The sequence below is a fragment of the Thermobia domestica genome, chromosome 4, assembly GCF_964235325.1.
Source record: "Thermobia domestica chromosome 4, izTheDome1.hap1.1, whole genome shotgun sequence".
Lineage (NCBI taxonomy): Eukaryota > Metazoa > Arthropoda > Insecta > Zygentoma > Lepismatidae > Thermobia > Thermobia domestica.
This window is the reverse complement of record NC_137457.1, coordinates 194,085,120-194,093,528: the sequence shown is the minus strand read 5'-3', so window position 1 is coordinate 194,093,528 and position 8,409 is coordinate 194,085,120. Positions and strand designations below refer to the sequence as shown.

At 36.2% G+C, this 8,409-nt stretch overlaps 1 long non-coding RNA gene across 1 annotated transcript in view; it reads right to left on the bottom strand.

Annotated features, from left to right (window-relative positions):
* Nucleotides 1-279: 279 nt before the first annotated feature.
* LOC145683422 (uncharacterized) overlaps nt 280-8,409 on the bottom strand; it is a 43,711-nt gene continuing 35,581 nt past the window's right edge. The window contains exon 4 of the long non-coding RNA XR_014131089.1: nt 280-512. This is a non-coding gene — a long non-coding RNA (uncharacterized LOC145683422). The remainder of the gene's footprint in view (nt 513-8,409) is intronic.

The following is an 8,409-nucleotide window of genomic DNA, read 5'->3' as shown; positions in this document are numbered from 1 at the left end:
GCTCCTAATAAAAACAGATTTTCGAAAGGACATTCCTTTGCCGAACTTTGACTCAGTATGTGCAACGAAAAGAGAATTATTCTGTCAAAAGAAAAACTGCTATTGTTTTGTTCTTGTTGTCGCAAAACAGTTCACTTTGGTGATAAATGAAGTCGTATAATTTATAACATTTCTAAATGTTGAACTGAGGAAAGCTACATGTGGAACACTTCGTGTCCTCTAGGATATTTGTTTCCTACTAAGAAATAAAGAAAAAAATATTGTTTGTTTAGAGAAAATTGTTTATTAAAATTAAGGACATATTTAAAACTCACTTCTTACATTGTTCCCAAGCGTATTACTTAAACCGACTTCTATTACATTTATAAAAAATCTGTACACTTTCATAATTAATGTTATTTCAACCTTATTCCATGTTGTGAATCTCTTCAGCCACCATTATAAATACATGTATTTGTACCATTATTTTTATTGCTTCACTTTTTCCAATCTGGAGTGCATACCCCTGGATCCTATAATAGAGATACGATCATTTAAATTTAATAATAATAAAATTTAATATAATGAAATTTGAAATGCTAAGAACAGTATTGACAAAGTATAGCACAAATATATTGAATTGCCTTGTGTATAACAGTGCTGTATTCAAGGTAATTCAATACATTTGTGTCTATCACAAGTACAAAATATGAAATTCAACAGTAAATAACAATACATGATTAAAATATCAGATTATAAAAACAGAATAAATTATAAAAACAAATAAACAAAATATAAAGTACTAAGACAGCTCTAATCATTAAGGTTAAATTTGTCTAATAATAAAACATAGTTATAAGTTATGTATTAAAGGGAATTATATACCAATTGTTTCTTACAACAGGCTTAAATCTTTTTAATGACAATAGAAATTTATATACATTTAATCTGCAGGACTCTTTTGACTGTTACAAGAAGTTGCTTTGTACATCTGTACATAATAGATTTGGTTTATTTATCCCAGTGGCGTCTTGTGACAATTTTTCGGTAGTTCACTGTCGTTAGAAAATATGATTTCAATGGTCATTTAGTATTTTCAGTAATCTAAATAAGCAAAACGATAAAATCAATAACAGTAACCGTATATAATCACATATAACAAAGAGTGCCTATTTAAATAGTGTATATTCTTGTAATGAACAAGATCTGCCTGAGTGGAGAATGGGCAAAAGATGTTCTTGACGTTATAATGATTGCATATCCCCCCCCCCAAAAAAAGAGCAAGTACAGAAATGCAGCGATCACAGAACCATCACCCTTATTCTCAACACTAAAGATTATTCCGCATATGCTGAACAGGCGGGTGGAAAGTAAGATAGAAGAGATGGCGGGAGTAGATCAATTTGGATTCTGAAAAGAAAAAGGTACCAGAGATGCTATTGGTTGATGAGAATTATATCAGAACGTGTTCTTGACGTAAAGGAATAGTTGTGTTTGTGCTCCATCGACTGACAAAAAACTTTCGACCGGGTCAATTGGATCTTTCGAAAATACTTATAGAAATACCGGTAAGTTGTCAACTGGAGAGACCGACGACTCATTTGCAACCTGTGCATAGAACAACGAGTGAAGTTGCGCTTCAATAAGGGATAAAGTAATATGTAGAGATTGGAAGACGAGTCAGACGAGAATTTAGTATGTCGCCCGAATTATTCAACATTTACAGTGAATGTTTAATGAAGGTAGCATCAATGGGCATTGGAAATTTTAAGAGTGGAGGGCAGATCATTAACAAGATCAGGTGTGCAGATGATACTGTTATTATAGCTAGAACTGAAGAAGGACTACAGGAGATGATTGAAAATATCACTGGAAAACTATATGGAACGGATATCAACATTGAACAATCGAAAGTCATGAGAATATCCTGTGGAAACGCGCTTTTACGGGTCAGAGTAGAACAAAGAGAACTTGCGGAGATCGATCACTTCAAGTATCTGGGAAGTATTTTGACGAAAGACGCTTATTGCACTAAACAGATCATACAAGATTTGCCATAGCCAATGAAGCATTCAAGCAGAAAAATCACTTAACTACCAGGCTATAATATTGGACTAATTGGGCTGTTAATATTGAATTAAGGAAGAAGTCACTCAGATGCTACATATGGAATATTGGACTGTAAGGTTCAGAGACTTGGACATTACTAAAGATAGAGAAGAATTATTTAAAGAGCTTCGAAATGTGTGTTGAAGGAAAATGAAGAAGATAAAATGGGCAGAGAGAGAGTAACAAACGAAAGTGTGTAAAACGAATAGGAGAGAAGAGGACACTTCTAACTCCTTCGTAGAAAGGCCAATTTGATTGAACATATTTTGCGAAGAAATTGTCTTCTTCATACCGCCATTAGAGGAAAGATGGAAGGAAAACGAGGAATAGAAAGAACACAATTGATCAATGATTTGAAGAATAGAAGAAATATTGGGAATTCTAAAAAAGGAAGTTGAAGATCGAGAAACTTGAAAAAAAAACATTTGCAGGCCCAAACTAAAAAATAAATAAATAAAATAGAGCTCCTCCGTGGCTAAGCGGTTAGCGTACGCGCCTTTGGCGTGAGAGACCCGGGTTCGATTCCCGGCGGGAGCTCATGTGGTTCGGATTCCACGTTAATCAGTAGGTTCACGTCTCATATAGCCTCGCTGCTGAAAGGGACTCTAAACTAAAATCAACTCAACTCAAATAAATAAAATAAAATAAAAATAAAACTCATTAACCTTAGGACCTGCCAAAGTGCAGAATGCTTAATAATAGTCTACCTAATCTATATTCGGAACTTGATATAATAGCGTTTAGGTCTTGGTTTGTATTATAGTAAACAAATATTCTCCCACTCCTACCTATACCCTGGTTATCAATTTGATTCGTGGGAAGCACGATTCAGCTACAATTAATACAGAACATGGCGCATCACTTATAATGAGTCCAACTTCATCGATTTTGGTTGAGTTAGAGTATAGTAGCTTGGTTAATAGCAAATTTCGGACTCATCTTCTGAAAACCAGTGCTATTTTCATAAACAGCACTAAATAACTTACAATCATTATTTCTATTCATAACTAGACTTAAAACTAATGTGCAAATTATAAATATACAATAAAGACAGGATCTCAGCGACCTACTCTTAAAACTTGCCTTAAACATTATGATTGTGTGACACATGTTTTAAAGTACATATGATTGTGTTGACTTGAATTTAGCATTGAATGCTGAACTTGACCATGCTTTTGAACAAAGAACCATTGTACTAACTAAACATGGAATAGTTAAACATTTCGCACAGTTCAAAAGTTCGTTATCATGTTCAAATTAAAATACATGCCATTGCTTCCTTAACTACGATAATAACGAAACTTCAAGATTGACACATCCTGAATATTACGTATACATAATGAAAATAATCAAAATTACCTTACATGTTAAGAATTGCAAATAAATAAGTACATGTATATAATAGAAGACAAAATACAGTAAAGAATATTTCCAATAAATGGTCCACTTTTATTGTTCAGCACAGTTGCAGTTCCGATTTTTTTTCTAAAGCTTGGTAAAAGATAAATACTCGCCAGTAAACTTGTGAAGTGTATCAGATCACATAGTGCAACAAATTTAAGCTTTTTTTCTGTCCTTCAGTTGAAGGTACGTGATTATAACTAAATAACTGCTGAATTCATTGTTGGGAACCAAAATATTCCATCACGTTACGTTTTTGTGAGGCAGGCCACAACACATTATACAAATTGTATGTATTTACTATCTAATGTAGGCTAGGAAGGCGTATTATATTAATATTAAATTTTATTCACATTTCCTTTAATATATTTTCTTTGGTCGCTTACACTTATAGATATCTTCTGGAGTTTCTCTGATGATAGACCAGCAATACTTAGAAAACATACTTTCAGTCCATTTTCCACTGTAACGCTTTTCAAATGTGGTAATGTCTTGATGAAGCTGTTCTCCGTGTTCATCACTTACTACGCCAAGGTTTTCAGAGAAAAAGATGTGAGTGCAGAAAGTGTAATTTTAATGCAAGTTGCATCCCATGAGTTTAAAACTGCGCACTATGTCGCTAACAGCTTCATAATTTTCAGCCTTTATATTTTGAAGAAAGCCTGAACATGCCGATTTAAATGAGAGCCAAGCTAATTTCAGTTTCAGAGAATTTAGTTTCAAAGTCTTTGTCCTGCATGACTGTTTTAATCTGTGGACCAACAAATACTCCTTCTTTAATTTTTGCCTCACTTAACTTTGGAAATTTCTCCTTGAGGTGCGTGAAGGCAATAGGCTTACCTTATTTTTTAGTGCTTTAACAAAAGTCTTTATCAATTCAAGCTTGATATGTGATAGTGGAAAAATACACCACTTTTTGAGGTTTCACAATTGGTTTACGAGACATATTCTTGATGCCAGGAATGAAATCTTTTCTTTGAGGCCATTATTTACGGACGTAGTGATTTGCTTTGTCACGGCTATCCCACTCACATGAAAAATAATACTTATTGCATCCTTGTTCCATTCCTGTAAGAATACCAATAATTTTCAAGTCACCACACACATTTTTTTAAAAATATTCAATTAAGTCCAATATTGCACTAATAAGTTCATACGTCTCTTTTGTATGAGCCGTATATGCTACAGGAACAGATGGGTTAACATTTTCAATATGTAGAAGCACTGCCTTGGGACTTAGTTTCGAACTGCCAATAAACAAGCGCCGTTCGTGGGATTATGCTTATGACCCAAAGACTGAAATAAGCTATCTACATCTTTGCAATAAACAATGCCTCCATTTTCAACAAAATAGTCTTCAAAATGACTGCGCCTTTCTAAACAAACTTATTTAAACATCTTGAGCTAAGAGATTACAATCCTGAAGCCTGGAGCCCAACAATTTTTCTTTTCTTTTAGGAAGATTTAAGTCTCATACAAAAGCGATAAGCTCTTCTTGGGTAATCAAAAGAGGTGACCTTGACTTGGGTGTAGATGGCTGAAAGTCTACATCTTCCCTGTTGCTTGGAACGTCTAAGGTATCTTCTTTTGAATCAATAGTGTAATGTTCTGGAGTTTTAGGCACTGGATGATCTTCACTGTGGGGAACTAGTCGAATAGCTGACTTTAAATGAGGGTACTGAATCTGATATTTAGATTTAGAGGAAAAGCTTTTTACAATTGTCAGGCAAAAGTAACAGTTAGTTACATGATCTATTTGTTCGCGCAAAGTCATAGGAATAGCAAATTTCACAGAACTATTATCTTTTGGGAGCCAGTTTCTCACATTCCTGGAACACGCAGTGCAACATATATGTGGGACCTAACCTTACAGCCCAACCTTACCCTGATCTCCAACCTTACAGCCAAAGTACAGTTCATAAGCCACTTTAACTAAAGATGTAAGGCTGCTTGTTTGAGTTTTAAATATAAATTCACCACACACCCCATAACAAAATGAGTCAGGTTCATTTTTACAAGCATGGGACATTGCACTGCACTGCACGTAACTAAACTTTTATTCAATACTTTCTTGAAACCCAGATGCACAGCACACTCTACCACAAAAAGACGCAACGTGGCAAATTCGACTACTAACGAAACACCAGCTAGAAAATAACAATAGAAGCACCTAAGCGAAGTGCGTGAAGTTCGCAGGACCACAAACAGCTCAAATTCTGAAACTCGGTGCAAAATTTGAGTAGAATTTGAGCTCTCAGAAAAACCAACTCCCAGAATTTGAGCTTTCAATTTAAAGGCTCTAAGTCTATGTGAAAGGTGGTCCTGCCAACTTCACGCTGCAGGACCACCGAAAGCTCAAATTCTCAAACTCCGTCCAGATATTCAGTAGAATTTGAGCTTTCAAAAAAAACAACTCCCGGAATTCGAGCTTTCAATTTAAAGGCTCTAAGTCCATTTAAAGGTGGTCCTGCCAACTTCAAGCTCCAGGACTACCGAAAGCTCAAACTCTTAAACTCCGTCCAGATATTCAGTAGAATTTGAGCTTGCAAAAATATCAATTCCCGGAATTTGAGCTTTCTATTTAAAGGGTGTAAGTCCACTTTAAAGCTGCAATTTTGAACACATCGTACCAGGACACCAACAGCTCAAATTATGAAACTCGGTGCAGATATTGAGTAAAACTTGAGCTCTCAGAAAAACTAACTCCGAGAATTTGAGCTTTCAATTTAAATGCTATAACTCCATGTCCATGTCTCACCAACTTTCAAATGAACTTAGAGCCTTTAAATTGAAAGCTCAAATTTTGGGAGTTGATTTTTTTTTGTGAGCTCACTTTCTAGTCAAATTCTGCACCCTGTTTCAGAATTTTAGCTGCTAGTGACGCAAGTTTTAAGAGGACTTAGAACTTTTAAATTGAAACCTGAAACTCCGGGAGTTGTTTTTTTCTCAAAGCTCAAATTCTACTGAATATCTGGACAAAGTTTGAGAATTTGAGGTTTCGGTGGTCCTGCAGCGTGAAGTTGGCCGGACCACTTTTACATGGACTTAGAGCCTTTAAATTGAAAACGCAAATTCCGGGAGTTGTTTTTTTCGAAAGCTCAAATACTACTGAATATCTGGACGGAGTTTTAGAATTTTTGCTTTCTGTGGTCCTGCAGCGTGAAGTTGGAAGGATCACCTTCCACATGTACTTAGAGCCTTTAAATTGAAAGCTCAAATTTCGGGAGTTGGTTTCTTTGAAAGCTCAAATTCCACTGAATATCTGCACAGAGTTTGAGAATTTGAGCTTTCGGTGGTCCTTCAGCGTGAAGTTGGAAAGATCTCCTTTCACATGGAGTTAGAGCCTTTAAATTGAAAGCTCAAATTCCGGGAGTTGGTTTTTTTGAAAGCTCAAATTCTACTGAATATCTGGACGAAATTTGAGAATTTGAGCTTTCGGTGGTCCTTCAGCGTGAAGTTGGAAAGATCTCCTTTCACATGGAGTTAGAGCCTTTAAATTGAAAGCTCAAATTCCGGGAGTTGGTTTTTCTGAGAGCTCAAACTCTACTCAATATCTGCACGAAGTTTCAGAATTTGAGCTGTTGGTGTCCTGGTACGATGTGTTCAAAATTGCAGCCTTTAAGTGGACTTATACCCTTTAAATTGAAAGCTAAAATCCCGGAAGTTGGTTTCTTTGAAAGCTCAAATTCTACTGAATATCTGGACGGAGTTTGTGAATTTGAGCTTTCGGTGATCCTGCAGCGTGAAGTTGGCAGGAACACCTTTCACATGGAGTTAGAGCCTTTAAATTGAAAACTCAAATTCCGGGAGTTGGTTTTTCTAGAAAGCTCAAATTCCGGGAGTTGTTTTTTTTGAAAGCTCAAATTCTACTGAATATCTGGACGGAGTTCGAGAATTTGAGCTTTCGGTGGTCCTGCAGCGTAAGTTGGCAGGGCCTCCTTTCACATGGAGTTAGAACCTTTAAATTGGAAGCTCAAATTTCGGGAGTTGGTTTCTTTGAAAGCTCAAATTCCACTGAATATCTGCACAGAGTTTGAGAATTTGAGCTTTCGGTGGTCCTTCAGCGTGAAGTTGGAAAGATCTCCTTTCACATGGAGTTAGAGCCTTTAAATTGAAAGCTCAAATTCCGGGAGTTGGTTTTTTTGAAAGCTCAAATTCTACTGAATATCTGGACGAAATTTGAGAATTTGAGCTTTCGGTGGTCCTGCAGCGGGAAGGTGGCAGGACCACCTTTCACATGAACTTAGAGCCTTTAAATTGAAAGCTCAAATTCTGGGAGCTGTTTTTTTTGAAAGCTCAAATTCTACTGAATATTTGGACGGAGTATGAGAATTTGAGGTTTCGGTAGTCCTGCAGCGTGAAGTTGGCAGGACCACTTTCAGATGGACTTAGAGCCTTTAAATTGAAAGCTTAAATTCTGAGAGTTGGTTTTATTGAAAGCTCAAATTCTACTGAATATCTGGACGGAGTTTGAGAATTTGAGCTTTCGGTGGTCCTGCAGCGTGAAGTTGGCAGGACCACCTATCACATGGACTTAGAGCCTTTAAATTGAAAGCTCAACTTCTGTGAGTTGGTTTTTCTAAGAGCTCAAATTCTATTCAATATCTGCACGAAGTGTCAGAAATTAAGATTTTGATGTCCTGGTGGGATGTGTTCAAAATTGCAGCTTTTAAGTGGACTTAGACGCTTTAAATTGAGAGCTCAAATTCCTGGAGTTGTTTTTTTGAAAGCTCAAATTCTACTGAATATCTGGACGGAGTTTGAGAATTTGAGCTTTCGGTGGTCCTGCAGCGTTAAGTTGGCAGGACCACCTTTCACATGGACTTAGAGCCTTTAAATTGAAAGCTCAAATTCTGGGAGTTGGTTTTCCTGAGAGCTTAAATTCTACTCAATACCTGCACGAAGTTTTAGAATATGAGC